At 35.2% G+C, this 15,009-nt stretch overlaps 1 long non-coding RNA gene across 5 annotated transcripts in view; it reads right to left on the reverse strand.

The window, feature by feature from the left end:
* Positions 1 to 15,009, reverse strand: part of LOC113097155 (uncharacterized) — a 54,423-nt gene that overhangs the window by 20,200 nt on the left and 19,214 nt on the right. For 4 of the 5 annotated variants that reach the window (XR_003288786.1, XR_003288787.1, XR_003288784.1 and 1 more), the window contains exons 4-6: positions 8,404 to 8,468; positions 7,979 to 8,087; positions 5,028 to 5,087 (exon numbers count right to left, since the gene is read on the reverse strand). This is a non-coding gene — a long non-coding RNA (uncharacterized LOC113097155). Of the gene's footprint in view, positions 1 to 5,027; positions 5,088 to 7,978; positions 8,088 to 8,403; positions 8,469 to 10,341; positions 14,352 to 14,457; positions 14,862 to 15,009 lie in introns of all 5 variants that reach the window. The other variant, XR_003288785.1, reaches the window with a different exon arrangement.

Consider the following 15,009-nt stretch of genomic DNA (forward strand, 5'->3'; position numbering starts at 1 on the left):
GTCTAGGGTTTAACACAATACAGCATGTGTTTGTGATTCAGCATACAGCAGATGGTATTAATGTGGATCTTAACAGCTCAACTTATATAACACTACTACTTCCTTGTGTTGCTTTGTGAACCGTCTCTAAAAAAAACAACAACCAGTAATGCACTTTAATACAAAAGTCTGCAGGTAGAGTAAATGCGCAAATACATACAAACCATGAGATACTTAAGCTACACTAATATATAACCAAGAGGCCTTTACACACTTTTAAGGCCTAAGGTGACTTTTAGTGGATATATGAAGTCATTTCTCTTCCAGTTCATACAGGTGTCCTAGTTAACTATGAACATGATCCCACTAACATTTAACAACTAAACCGTGTACAAATACAGCATCTTAATTTTGAACAGTATCCATTAGTGTGTAACATTGACAATATAGGTCAAGGTCAAAGTCATACTAAAATATTACAGTTTACAGAACACCAAACCAATATAAAACATACACAAATATTGATGACTGAAAGATCATGTGACACTGAAGACTGGATTAAATTTGGCTTCTAAAAATTTAGCTTTGCAATTATAGAAATAAATTATATTTTAAAATATATTAAAATAGAAAACAGTTCATTTGTTGGTTTATTTAACACCCTGCTAGCTTCTGTGGCTATTTTCGTGGCGAGAAAAAAATGTGGCCAAATTATATCAGGTTTTTTTGGCTTAACTCAACTATTAAAAATCTCTTCAAAAGAGTTTACTGAATAAAAAGGTTTTCTCAGAGGGTTACAATCAGCTTAATATAATAAAACATGCTTCGCGGATAAAAGTTTTCTGAAAACAGTTTAAACTATAATAACATTTTGCAATATCATTGTTTATTTAGATCGAATCAGCAGCCTTGGTGAAGATAAGGGATTTCTTTCAAAAATATTAAAAACTTTACTGACTCCAAACTTTCCAACTGTAGTGTATATTTAATGAAATAAAGCACGAGCACACTTTTTAATGAAATCATTTCACAAATGAGGAATGTTAAGTTTACAAAATTAAGCAATATATATATAGTTCAAAACGAAAATGACAAAAAGTCTTGGACACCCTCTGGTTGTCAAACTTCGTTGAACATGTTCATAGTTAATATGATAAACTACATTGGTGGTTCCTCTGATAGGACATTTGTGTGAACCTGAGGAAAATGGATTTTGCACATTCATGAAAAATGACCTTGAGACCAGTTAGTTAACATTTAATTTTTAAAGAGTAGCACTATTCTGTGGTTCAGTGTCAAAATACGTTTCAAGGGACTTTATGTGCACTAGACAGAAGAAAAATCTATAACTTATCATAAGATGCATTAGATCTCATGTCACGGTCTCCCTCAGCGTTTGTCTCCATCTCTCGCTCTCCTTCTTTCTCACACACACCCACTCACAGTATTCCAAACTGTTCTTTTTTCCATTATGGGATCTTTATGTGAAGTGGCTGTTCACATGAAACAATCTGGGTGGGCGTCATATCTTCAGATTAGAAAGACCACAGGCCACAGGCCAATGACAGAGACGACGTCAGATCCATTACATGACTGAGCCAAATCACCATCCTGCACTGTCAACAAATCTCCACCCACAAATTAGGACCAACCTGAGCAGTGCCATCAGATGTGAGGCACAACTGCTCATCCCTGTGGGAAAACAATTACTAATACAAGAACAATTAATAATTTAAGTTGCATTAAGGCAAGAACATAGTATACTCATAGTATCGGTCTTTTTTTTTTTTAATAGAGGATGACGTTCATATAGAATTTGTGCTGTTTAAAAACATGTTCTAAAATATATTGAAAATGCATTTTTGACAGTATTTTCTGATGTATGGAGAGCTAAAGAGAGACATCCGAATCCCCTCTGTATAAACCTTTAACTCTAATATGCAAGGAAAAAAAACAAAAATATATATGAACTAGATATTGAACCTGGCTTTATATAATTTACATTTATAAGATGCTTTTATCCAAAGTGACTTACAGTGCAGATAGGTGTAAGTCATTCGTACAAATTCATATGAATTGTGCAACTCGTAAAATACATGCGATTTAGCACAAATTATATGAATTTGTATGAATGAGGTAGTACAAATTCATATGAATTAGCCACCTCTTAAAAATGTATGAATTACCATGAGACCAGGCTGGATATTAATCACTTTGCCGTCTTAGGCAGTGGCAGAGCCAGGATGTTTTCATATGGTTTGCCAGGAACGGGCCAGCAACCAGTCTGGGGTGGCACAGAAATCTTCATTATTTCAATATAAAGTACTGTTTTTGTGCCTAAAACACAACTGAATATAATTAATTAGTATTTAATTGTTATTGAGATAGTTTTGAAACAATTATTGAAACAGTTTTGTAAAAATGAAGTTCTGTACAAAGGAAAATGAAAAAGTTTTCTTAATCTGAAATGCATATGAATGCATGTGAAAAAAGGCGGAAGACAACAGCACATAAATGCCAAAATGTAAAATGAGTTATATTATGCATTTAAAAATGATTTAGCGCATGATGACTAGTACAACCAATTAACTTTTCTCACATTTAGCCTACTTATGCATTAAATGACAAATAAAAAAAATGACATATCATCTTGCACCCTATTGCAGAATATTTCAATAAATGCATTTAAGAGACGTTCTTAAATGTGATGCAAATATACACAGGCTACATGCATTAATTTTTTTAAGCTTTAATTAGCATTTTGGTAATTTCATGACATAGCTGACAATGGGTGGTCTTAGTTTCTTGTGCGGTTGTTCACTGTTGTTCTACTGAAGCTCATTTGGCACCTGTACCTTTCCAAGCTTGTCTTACTCGCGCCTGGTGCTGAGGGAAAGCTGAAGTGTGCATCTGAAAAGTCTCCCGTTTGTTGTGATCTTAAAGTGACGTTCCGTGTCTTAGTAAGTGTTACTGAACATTAGAAAAGCTAAAAACCATTAAACAAAAATGTTTCATTACATTATAAGCTTTTTATTAGGCACCCCCCCCCCCAATGTGCAATGCACCATGCATATACTGTACATCCCATTTTGACCACTGCATTTATTTAGATAATGTCTATTTTGCAACATTTCAGAAAACAATTGTTGTAATGTGCTGTGATTAGGGGTGTAACGATTCATTAGTCTCACTGATACATTTTTTGATCAGCTGATGTGTGATATCTTCTTAATACTTGTGGCAAGTAATGCTAAAGTGAAGTAGTATTGCTTTTCCGTCATTTTTTCAATGGCTCTCGGTCATACCAACGACAAAATGTAAGTGTCTAAAGCATACGCACAGTTCCATTGAATGATGTGTTTTAACAATGTTGTTGAACCGATTGTATGAAGGAAACTGTTAATTGTGAAAATTATAGAAATTATTGATTATTGTCCAACAGTGTGTTTGATTTCTTAAAGCAAATTCAAAGTGAGATAAGAAAATAATTCCTTGTAAAATATATATATATATATAGACTTGTAAATGTATATTTTTGTTCGTATTTTAATTCTTTTTTTACATCTTGGCCAGGGGACTACAGATGAAAAATAGCCTTCTGACTAATTCTGGCTTTTTTAACCATTTTTGTTCATGTGTTTTATAAAAATGCACTGTCCCCTTTTAAATAAACCATTAAATCAAATCAAAATTAATGAAACATGTTTATGCGGTTTAAGGTTAAAAAAAATATTTTCCACATACTGTACATTATTGTTTCTCCTCTATGCCCCGTCTTCTGAAACACGTCAATTTTTACAAGGCTCATCAGTCTGAAGAGTGAGGTGTGCTCTGATTGGCCAGCTATCCAACAACAACAATACTACAATGAGAATAAAAGGTAAACCTTTCTTTCTTTAAATCATCCCACATAGTGACATAGAGATGTGGGGGTGTGTTTAAACGAACCGTTTCAGCGGGGTGTGGACGAGTCTTAACTTTTATAAAGAATATCTCTTTGGATTTGAGACTTTAGTCTTTGCAACTTTACAGATCTTCTTTATGCACCAATAGTTTGTAACACTCCAAAGAGAAAGGAAATATTGAAATTGCATCATATGACCCCTTTATACTAGCATCTAACAATGGAAAAAAATGTTTTCTCTCTCTCTCTCTAACCTAAGTTTCTGTAACCATAAAGACTGCTATGTAATCTTCCCCTGCCTAAGCATTTACAGAATTTAGGCAAAGCATTTAAATAATCCTGTGCATGCACTTAAACAATACAGAATCAAATCATGACTCGAATCGTTCTTAATTTGCAAAAATCGTTCTTGTATCGAATCGAAAACCTATGAATCGTGAATTGAATTGCTGTCTACCCAAAGATTCACAGCCCTAGTTGTGATTTATCAACAGGTGAATCTATTGTGACATCTGTTAATAAAACACTGGACTCTGTTCACCTGTAATGTCTTGCCTTAATCCCAAAGCTACATCCACATGCTATTTCATGCCTTGGAGAAAGCATATATGGCTTTAAAACACATTTTAAGAACACGAGCTAAGCTTAGTCTATGTTTGTGAAAGCGATCAAGTTATAACAACAACAAGCAACGTGGGCATAAAGCATCAACAACTCCTGTCTATCTAAGCCATTTAGCTCTGAAAACAAGATGATGGGAATTTCAAAGCCACGGACAGAGTCTGGACCCCATGATCTCATTTCGGCCTGTTATTTATCAATGGCACGGCCTCCATACTAATTTCCACAGTCCAACTGTCAATTTGATGTGTTATGGGAACTGTAGGTAGACACCTTGCAGACTATGTACAGGGTTTCCCCAGCGTACACAGCAAAGGAGCTCAATGGCACATTTGTCGGTGACTTTCTCTCCTCGTTTTCATTTAACTCTTTCATTTTCCGCTATACATCTAAGAAGGCCGCCCACCCTCTCTTACACACCAAAACCACACACACTCACACATATGTCTATGTGCACACACCGTTTTGCCTTTCCATTTGCTCATGGGCCCCCAGATATAAGTCAATGTCTTGAATTACTCACCCAATGAGGGCCACCATCTGCTCCACTATATGTGCTTGCTGAAGGTATCACAAAGACTTTCTGTATAAGAGAAAGAGAGAATGACTCCATCAGTTATCCACTGGGTGATACACTCGTAACCACATCACATGCCCCCCATGGACCCTCTAACACAGCATATGAGTAGGCAGTGATCAGCAGAAGTATTTTTTCCCCCGTGATCAGAGGTTAAAACACAATATGACACATCTTTGAGCAGACTGACATAGAAGAGGCCGTATACAGATGGTGTGAGCATTACAAGGCCCAGGGCTACAGCCAATACACTCGAGGGAGGGGGATTGTAAAAAAAGAAAGAAACAAAAACATGTCTGAAAACCTGACTGGAAGTAAAGCAGAATCAAAGATGACTCCTGTCCAGTCTAGATCCTGCTGACTCACATGTTCAGCCATGGTAAAAGGCAGGATGGGCGGCGTGGGTGTTGGGGGTCGGGGTTTGTTGGCTGGTGCCTGGTGTAACTCAATCAGTCGGGACTTACTCATTATGTTTTTCTGCTTCAGTGTTTGTCACGGCCGTCATGGCTGAGTCGCACAAACACCCTCCTTAACGTCTGGAGCCTGCATGATCACATCTGGACGTACTTTCAATTTTACTGTTTTTGTGTCATCATCTGTGCAGTTAAATTTAGTATGTGTTATATGCAAACAACCCCCCTCTTTTTTTTTTTTTTTTTGATGGGCTTAGCAGAATTACTGGCTAATCTTGTTATTTGTAATTATTTGTTTAATAACATTATATAATGCTAATGTATAACTGTGTGTAACCGTTTTTCCTTCCTTCCATTGTTCCATCATCAATCATGATTTATATGTATTGTTTTAAAAAACTGTATATGGGGGGTTTGTGGACATTTTTAACTGTATGTACCCGCTGTTTACTTGTTTCTATGGTTCCATCATCAATGATGAGTTTTTTTTACATTTTTAAATGTTGTTATATAATTTTTTTTTATATGAGGGCTTTGTGAAAATAAATAAAAAAATAAAAAAATAAATATATATATATATATATATATATATATATATATATATATATATATATATATATATATATATATATATATATATATATTCATATATATTTATATATATAGATATATTTCACACACACACACACATACACACCACATATGAAAATAAACTATATGAAATATTTTTTAATAAATGGAAATATTATAGATAGTAACCCTTAATGACAAAAAATAGCAATTAAGACGTATGATATATATGGTTCATCCACATAAATACCCATATTTATTTTTTCATCATGATATACCAAAAGAGCATAATGTGCAAAACATGCTAATCCTAAAAGACGAGTAGAGCAGCAGATCTCAGTAAGAGATTGTCAGAAGAGAGTTCATGCCAATGAAATACAAGAGAACATTTGAGACGAGTGTGTCATGTTATATATATAAAACCATATTGTGTGACACCTGATCCACAGGTGAGGTCATTCAGACACTGTAGATGTATGACTAACACTGACACCATCACACACTGGCCTAGATGCACACTTTCTCTCTTATCTTTCATTTGATTCCTTTCTTGCTCATGCACAAGTTTACAAGTTCTCTCAATCTATCTTTATCCATCTAAATACACACACTCCTATGTCTGTCACTTTCCGCTACCCAACCTAGACACACACACACACACACACACACACACACACAACTTTACCGTAACAGTCCAAACAGCTAAAATCTATTCTTATAATGGCATTGTATTTGTTTTATTCTAAATGCGCAGTTTAGAATATGAACAGTTATGAGACATATTTATGAATTAAATAGTAAGGAAATTATGACGTTTACACAATCTTACATTTGTTTTTAAGAAAATCCGTTCAACAGTTTAAGGGAATAAAGTGACTGTTTCTGAGATTCATTTCATTTGTGCATGTAAGAGAATGTTTATTTATCACTGTGTGGGTTGATTTCAAACACTGATACGAAGGCCGTTTTTTTTCTTTTTCATTTTCACTATGAGTGTTTTGTCAGCTGTCATAACGGTTCTTTTAACAGTTTGTGTGTAAACTCTACTGAAATTACTAGTTGAAACATTTCTGTTCATACTGTATTTTTCAGGCCCACTTCATCATTAAGAATGTGAAGAGGCAAAATTAATCCTTTTTTGTTTTTTGATCCATAGCCATATACTTTGCAGGTACTTAAATGCACTTCGAAATACATTTTAAATGTATTGGTGCAGTGTAAAACAAGGTGTAGCCTGTATTAATTATATTAAAAGTGCATCTGACTTCCTAAACCTACACTACATCATTCTGCAGAGTTGAAGAAAAACTACTGGAAGTATGCGTTACAGCATATTTGGACCATTTCCACCTTAATTTAATACATCTGAGTATGGAATGAATGTTAGGGCGTCTCAATCGAGAGGCTACAGCTGCAACCTTTACAAAATGGAGGCGGTTAAAACACAAAATGGCCGCCTCTGATTTTATTTTAGAGTTTAGTTGATCTGAATGCTCCTACTGGCATCTAAACTGCACAAATATGAAGTTATGAAACATTTCAATTTTGTAATATACTATATATATAAAAAGATGTACATGATACACATGCATGTATGCATATTCTTTTAACATACATTGGCTACAGATGGAAACACATTTTGTACATTTTGCATATATTTTATGTTTATTTTTTACCTATTTATTTGTCTTTGCATTAAGTTAATAAAAGAACCTATTATATTTGCAAATTTTCAAACGTCTGTATGCCAGGAACTGCTAATTCACTTTTTTTACTGTCAGCTTTTTGTTAGGCAATTATTGTGAACATGAATCAGATATATATAGAGGAAATACACAAAAGTAAGCCTGTGAACACACACATCTCTCAACCTGCATCAATTTAATACTGTTTTTAAGTTATGTCTTTACTCACCTCAGTGTGTGTCTTCATCATTGTTTTTTTTTTCTTAAAGCACTGAAAATAAATTCCAAAAAGAGTTTAGGAAAGTGTCCAGAGGTGATCCACGACATAGATATGAGATCTGAAATAAACAAAAAGATCATGAAGGTCTAGGAAGCCATGAGGAATAAAAAAAACTTCAAAGATTTTCACTCTAAATCTAGATTTTAAACAAATGCAATGCAATATAGGAATGGTTTACTTTTTTTCTATATTAGAGTAAAAGACAGAAGATAACACACAAAGAAGAACAAGAATCCTTCACTACGATTCCACAATAAAGCTGATATTTGTAAAAGTGGAAGCTCTGAATAAAACTATGCATCACTGTCAAACAGTGACATTTTCATGCTATTACTAATAACCTTGAAAGCACTTTTATTGGTCAGAACACTTACAGAAAGACGGCTAAGAATTCCTGAGGAATCTCTCGGATTGCAAAGTCTGCTCTGATGGCAAAGATCTAAAGAAGAAAAGAATTAAAAGAAAAGATTAAAAGAAAAGTAACCAGAAAAATGAGTCAGATACAAATGAACACAAAAGACTGCTAAAAAATTAATTTTAGTTTGCCCTTGTGATACACAAACGAAAAACTTCTTCTAAAGCAGTGATCTAAATTTTTATGCAGAATAACTTAAGGAAAAAATTACAGACAAATCAATTTATATTTACATATTTTAAGTATTAAAACTGTGTTAATTTGATGCGTTTAATATGCAATAATACATTCAAAGACTTGAAATGATATAACCAACACACACTATACATGAAAAGGAAGAGGAAAATCATATACAAAACTGAGATTTCATATTTTATCTAAAATTAATAATCAGAGCTTTTTAAAAACATTTTCACTTAATGCCCAGAACCATTTTTTAAATGCTTAAAACCTGACGTTTCTAATAATTCCTATTTAGAAACACACACTCGCTTTGTGCTCTTTGCAGAGCAAAATTAATTTGTAGCTATTCAATGTTTTACAGCGCTCTAAAAATGAATAACATCAACAAGTAAAAATGATTTCGATACTAATATGCCAACAGCAGAAATGAAGTTACGATCATACAAAGACAGCAGTGAAAAAGATCTCATCGAATTTAAAATAACAACTGGTTGATCCAGAGTTAAAGAATAAGTGAAATTAAATATATTTTATGGATTTAAAGCAACTGTCACATCTGATTTTTAGTCAGAGAACCTATATTTCACCTAAACCCATCGATAAAAGTGAGGCGAATTTAAATACACTTTAATAAACTGCTTGTTTCAATATCTTTCATGCATCTATCATGCTTCAATGCTTTTTTTTTATCTTTGCTTTAAAAAACAAAAAGACAACGAACACATCTGAAAAGTATTAACACTATTATCTAATTTTTGATTAAATAGTTATCCAATTATTGTGCAAAGACATTCTGACAATGAGCTAAATTTATCAAATCATCTGCGCAGTTTAGTTAGACAATTACCAGTTTAGAACAAACTGAACTCTTGCCTTAAACCTTCATTCGTTCCTCTAACAAAAACCCTTTAATTGTTCACATCACAGTCATTTTTAGCTATTTTATTTCTTCATTTTTAATTATTTAACCTGACTTGGGAGGGTTCTTTTCACACACGCAGGACAAAATGTTCCCACATATTCTGAGGATATCTTTCACAATCTTTTTCTTTTTAATGGTTTGTATGCAAAAGTACATCAGAATGATCTTGATGAAACAATTAGAATAAATTCAAACATCTTAAGGAATCATAAGAAAGATGGGATTTTAGCCAGCATACAAACTGATAAAGCAGGAGGAGAAGAGAACAACACATACGTGTATCTTATTTTCAACTGGCAAGCTTTTAAGCACACACACACACACACACACACACAAAGATCTGGAATTGTGCATTGATGGACTTTGTTCTTTATACATTTTATTTCATTTAATTAATTTTAATCTCCTTGCTAATTTGGCAGGGACTCTTACATTATTAGAAAAAAAAAACAGAGAGAGAGAGAGATAGAGAGTAAGAGAGAGAGAAGGTCTGTGTTCACTTAAGAGCATGTAGTTAAACTACACTAATGACAAGAACTTACTGTTGTTCTGTGACACAATTCTTAAATAAAGAACAAGATAACTATTATCATATTTAAACAAACTAATTTGGTATAATACTACACTTAAAAAACTATAGAATCTAATTTTGCAAATGCATCATTTTTGCAGGATTTTCCCGTAAAAACATGACATTCAGTAAAATGCACACGTCTCTTACCTCACAGATTGAATTCTCGTATTCTAGACTAAAAATAAATGAACAAAAATGTCCAAATGGTTAACCCTTACCAGAAAGATCCATGAATCTTTGAATGACACATTTAAAATTTCCATTTGAATTGGAATGGGGGACAAGACCAGGCGCCTAGGTGCTTCCAGTGAGTCACTGAAAGCTTGAAATATCTGAAGCTTTATTCCTCACAAAAGGCTATTTTACTGAAATGACATGGACTTTCCTGCTGATACCCTTTCTGGGAAGAGGGGTGGTATACATATATAAAAAAACTATATAAAGAAAAAAGAAGAAAAAAATCTAGGAAAAGATTATAACAGCAGATTTGAAAGGAAAATGTTTGGATGTCTGCATAAACAGCAGCATTTAAGTTTAGCAGACATCAATTATTTTAATAGGTTTAAATAACAAATTGACAAATATATAGATTTGATTTGATTTATTTTGATCTGTCTAACTGACAGGACCAGATTTCAGGTTAATATTTTTCTAATAGCAGAATTTGTAGTAGTTTATTTTGCTTTTATTATTAGCATATATATATAGATCTATTTTATAATGAAAATGTGAGAGTATTTTTATAATACAAAGAAAATGAAATAAATGTTTAAAGATGCTAACAAAAATTATTCTAAATAATATTTCATTGCAAAAACACTCTAGAACTTGTCTCTTCTATGAATGCATTTCATAATCCTTCTGCAAGTATTAAACATTCACTGTTCATCTGAGGATCAATGCATTTACATGCTTTTCAATCAAAATCATTTTAATACACAGAATTCTTAGTTTATCTCGTATGATCGAAAATAAATGTTTAACACCCTCTCCTCATGAAAAGGAGAAGGGGCACAGCGAGAATCACTGACAGGTGGCAAATACAATTAATATATTGATGACATGGGCCAATGAGATCATCTTTAATTCATTTACTGTACATAGGCAGAGAATGCTTTTTGCTGCTAGAGATAAAAGTACATTAGCACTTGATATAATGGTCGAAGAGCATGGGAGGGGATTTTTACTGAATCAAACCTAATATGGACATCAAATCGGTCCAAGAAAAGCTGGCAGGAGAGAGAAAGGAGGGGTGATGGGGAGCAGGCAGAACAGCTGTGTTTTGATTGGACGAACTTGAAAATTCCAAATTTGTTCTGTCCAATCACAAAGACTGTTTGGACACATAGCAACAGCACATTTCATTCCATTGCCGTTTCTCTCTCTCTCTCTCTCTCTCTTTCTATAGATTCTTCTGTTCATTTTTTTTTTTTTTTTACAGTAAACCAGACAAAAAATGGTTGTCGCAAATGTCAGGTTGGTAAGAGAGGAATGTCTTGTTTCGAGCTTGGGCACTCCGGATCAGCTTTAAACCGCAAGATGAAAGCGGCTGATTAAAGAGCGACATTCATGCCCATCCCCGTTACAAACACATCTTTCTGCTCCGAGCAGTGAGTCACTTTCAAACGGGCATAACTGCTGAGTAATGTCAAGACTAAATCACTGCATTCAGGTCCAGTCACAAGTCTCTCATCTATCTTCAAAGGTATCTTTTATCTCCAGACATCTGTTTACACTATTCACTCACTGCCCATCCTGAACAGACACAGCTAAATGTGTTTATTCCCAATATTAAAATCAAAACAGACCCCATGCGACCGACCGAAAGTTATTTTCAGAATGTTTTGTATTCCTTGTGCCGCTGACTAATTTCCCTTAGTCATTTATCTGGCTGTACAGCCAAACTTTAATACAGAAAACTGATGAGAGCTACATCTAGCAGCTATTTCAGAGTTTTATAGAGCGGTACACATGTAATCATGCCGCTATGTGACGTATTCATAATTCTAGTGGGAAGTTTCCCTCTCTAACCACAACAGTGGGCATCTGACACGATGAATGAATAACCAGGCTGCTTGTTCTTTTTTATTTCAATCTATTTCAAACTTTTTCTCATGCACATGGAAAATTACCATTTGGCAAAGTGTTCAGCCGCCACAACCTCCCCGCATTTACCAGCTCCGACCCAGCATCCCTCAGGGCAGGGTTTACCAGCAATTACATTTAAGAGATCTCGTCAAAGGTGCGCCTTCAGTAAAACCATGGGAGACAGTTTCAGCTCTCTGATATGTTTCCAGCACTATTCAGCATTTTTTTTTTTTTTAAGCTCTTGATGATGGTCATCATCACTTTTTTTTTTCTTTTTTCTTAGGGCTTTGTTTTTAAGTTCAGAGGGTTCGTAAGTTCACAGGGCATATCATTTTTTATTATTTTTTTTTTTGTACGCAGTTTTGAGCATATTTCAGGACACAGATTTACCAGAATACATTTCTGAGCAAACTTCTGAACGGTTTTATCCCAAAAATACTGCACTTATATTTAGTGACAGACAGCAAGTCACAAACGACTTGTGTTACCAGAGAAATGACGAAGATTGATGCATAGAGACCATAAAGACTTCCCTAATCGACATTCGCACCTAATAATATTCCTCTTTCCATGCTACATTCTACAATTACAGCTTCCCCTTACGTCAATGGCACCTTGGTAACAATATATACATACACATCAACATTTACCTGAAAGGGAATAGTTGCATTTCTATCATCATTTAAGCACTTTGCATATAAAGAAACTCAGTGGGATCCAAAACAACATTTGACTACATTCCCTTTCTTTATATGAAAAATAAAAAAAATTCTAAATATCTTCTTTTTTGTTTCAGAGAAAAAGAAAGTCTTACAGGTTTTTAACTACAAATGGCAAACTAAATGAGTGAATGATGACAGAATTTCACTTTTGGGGTTAACTAACCCTTTAAAACAATTTTGTCTCTTCGTCACATATTTTATGTAATAAATTAAGGCAACAGATTTCAATGGTAGTTTAGAGTTTATTTGCATCCGTTTCCGTTTCCTTTATACAGAAAGTTCATTTGTATGTCTGCGGAGCAAGTGAGTTTGCAAAAGCAAATATTACGCATGATCTAATGCCGTATAATCAGATCGCCAGCTGGGAGAATTACAGGAAGATCGTAATCAGGTTAAAAACTAAATTGTTCTTTTCCCCCCTTTCTCAGATTATTAGACCCGTCTTTTTTTCTGAATGAAACCCTTTCAGACAGGCACCAAGACAAATGTCTCTGGCACACATGCCGCCAAATATCAAAGTCCTTTATGTGAGCCGCTCACACACACACACACACACACACACACACACGCACACACAGACTCACTCTCTCTCTCTCTCTCTACGGTGTAGCGCAGGAAGTGATTATGGTTGCCTGACGTAATCGAGCCGTTCCAGAGAGGGAGAGACAATTTTTTTTTTTAAATCTAGCTATCACAAGGAGGAAAAAAATGTGCACCCTGGAGTCCACGTTGACAAATTCTTTAACAAGCTGTGGTCAAAGGGAAGCTGGTTGAAGACTGACTCAGCCCCTCCTTTCAGCAGTTTACTGGAAACACGGGGGGAGGCAGGGGGAGGAGGGAGTTTCAGAGAAGTCACATGACCCGTAAGGGCAGGGCTAACCACAGCTTCGGGAGGAGGAGAGGAGCGCAGAGGAATCAGGGCGAGGGGGGAGGCAGATACACGCCCTTCCCCGAGCGGATGCCTCCGAATTGGGTTACTTATTCGACTGCCTGGGAGTTGGCAGGGGAGAATTCACAGACTTACTAACCCTTTCAGTGCCGGAAACAATGATTCAGAGAAGCATAGTAACCAAGTTAAACAAGAAACCAGACATTTCTGCTTGTCTTGTTAACACCTTTTTTTAAATAAAATAAAAGCACACAGAAATGTAAAAAGAAAGATGCTGTTTCAGTGACTAAAGCCGCTGATGATGACTATAAATGGATGCAGCTGATGAAATCTAGTCGGTTGAGCTGCTTTGTGCCAGCCTCGCTCGTGTGTGTGCAGTCACACACGTGCCATAAGTCTGGAGATCTCTAGAAACCAACATGACGACACAGAAGCTTGAGATACAATCCCATGCCCTTGACCTTTGGGCAAAGGACGTCTGGAACCCTTCTGCTATGCTGTTAGACGTCGTACAAGCACAGAAATACACCTAGAAACATATAAACAAATAAGTAAAACCCATTAAATCACTTCCTGTGCTCTGTCAAAGCTGAACAATGTAGAAAAAAAAAAAAAAAAATTATGTAGACAACTACTCAATATTTGCAGTGCTATTGCGGATACCATCCTGGACAAAATGTAGTTTACAAAAAAGCAAGGTACATCTTTTTAAATCCGTTTCGGAGAAAGGGACCCGCTTCGTCTTCACTTGCAACGCTACTGGAGGATGATTTCGAATTCAAAGTGGCAGAAGATTTCAGTAGATTTAAAAAAAACAGCCACAGACGTAGAAAGCGTGTCGTCTTCAGTCTCAGAGTACGTGAGGAGCAAAAGGAGAGATTTGGGGGGAATCAGGCTTCAGACTGCACAGGAAACACTCCTGCAGCGCCAGTAAGAGATGCTGTGAAGCGGACGTCAGAATGACCAAACAGCGACAGAGAGGGAGTGAGAGATAGAAAAAGAGAGAGAGAGTGCAGGAGAGAGACAGATAGAAGAGGTGCTGTAGAAAAGACAACAGAAACATATTGCAACTCGAAAAAGTTGTGCAAAATAGCATGTTGGTTTTCTTGAAACAACTCAGACTTTCATCCTCTCCTCTCATTTGTGTTCTGAACTCCCTTTAATGCCTCTTTTGGCGTTGTGGAGAA

This window comes from Carassius auratus, unplaced genomic scaffold (assembly GCF_003368295.1).
Source record: "Carassius auratus strain Wakin unplaced genomic scaffold, ASM336829v1 scaf_tig00216123, whole genome shotgun sequence".
Lineage (NCBI taxonomy): Eukaryota > Metazoa > Chordata > Actinopteri > Cypriniformes > Cyprinidae > Carassius > Carassius auratus.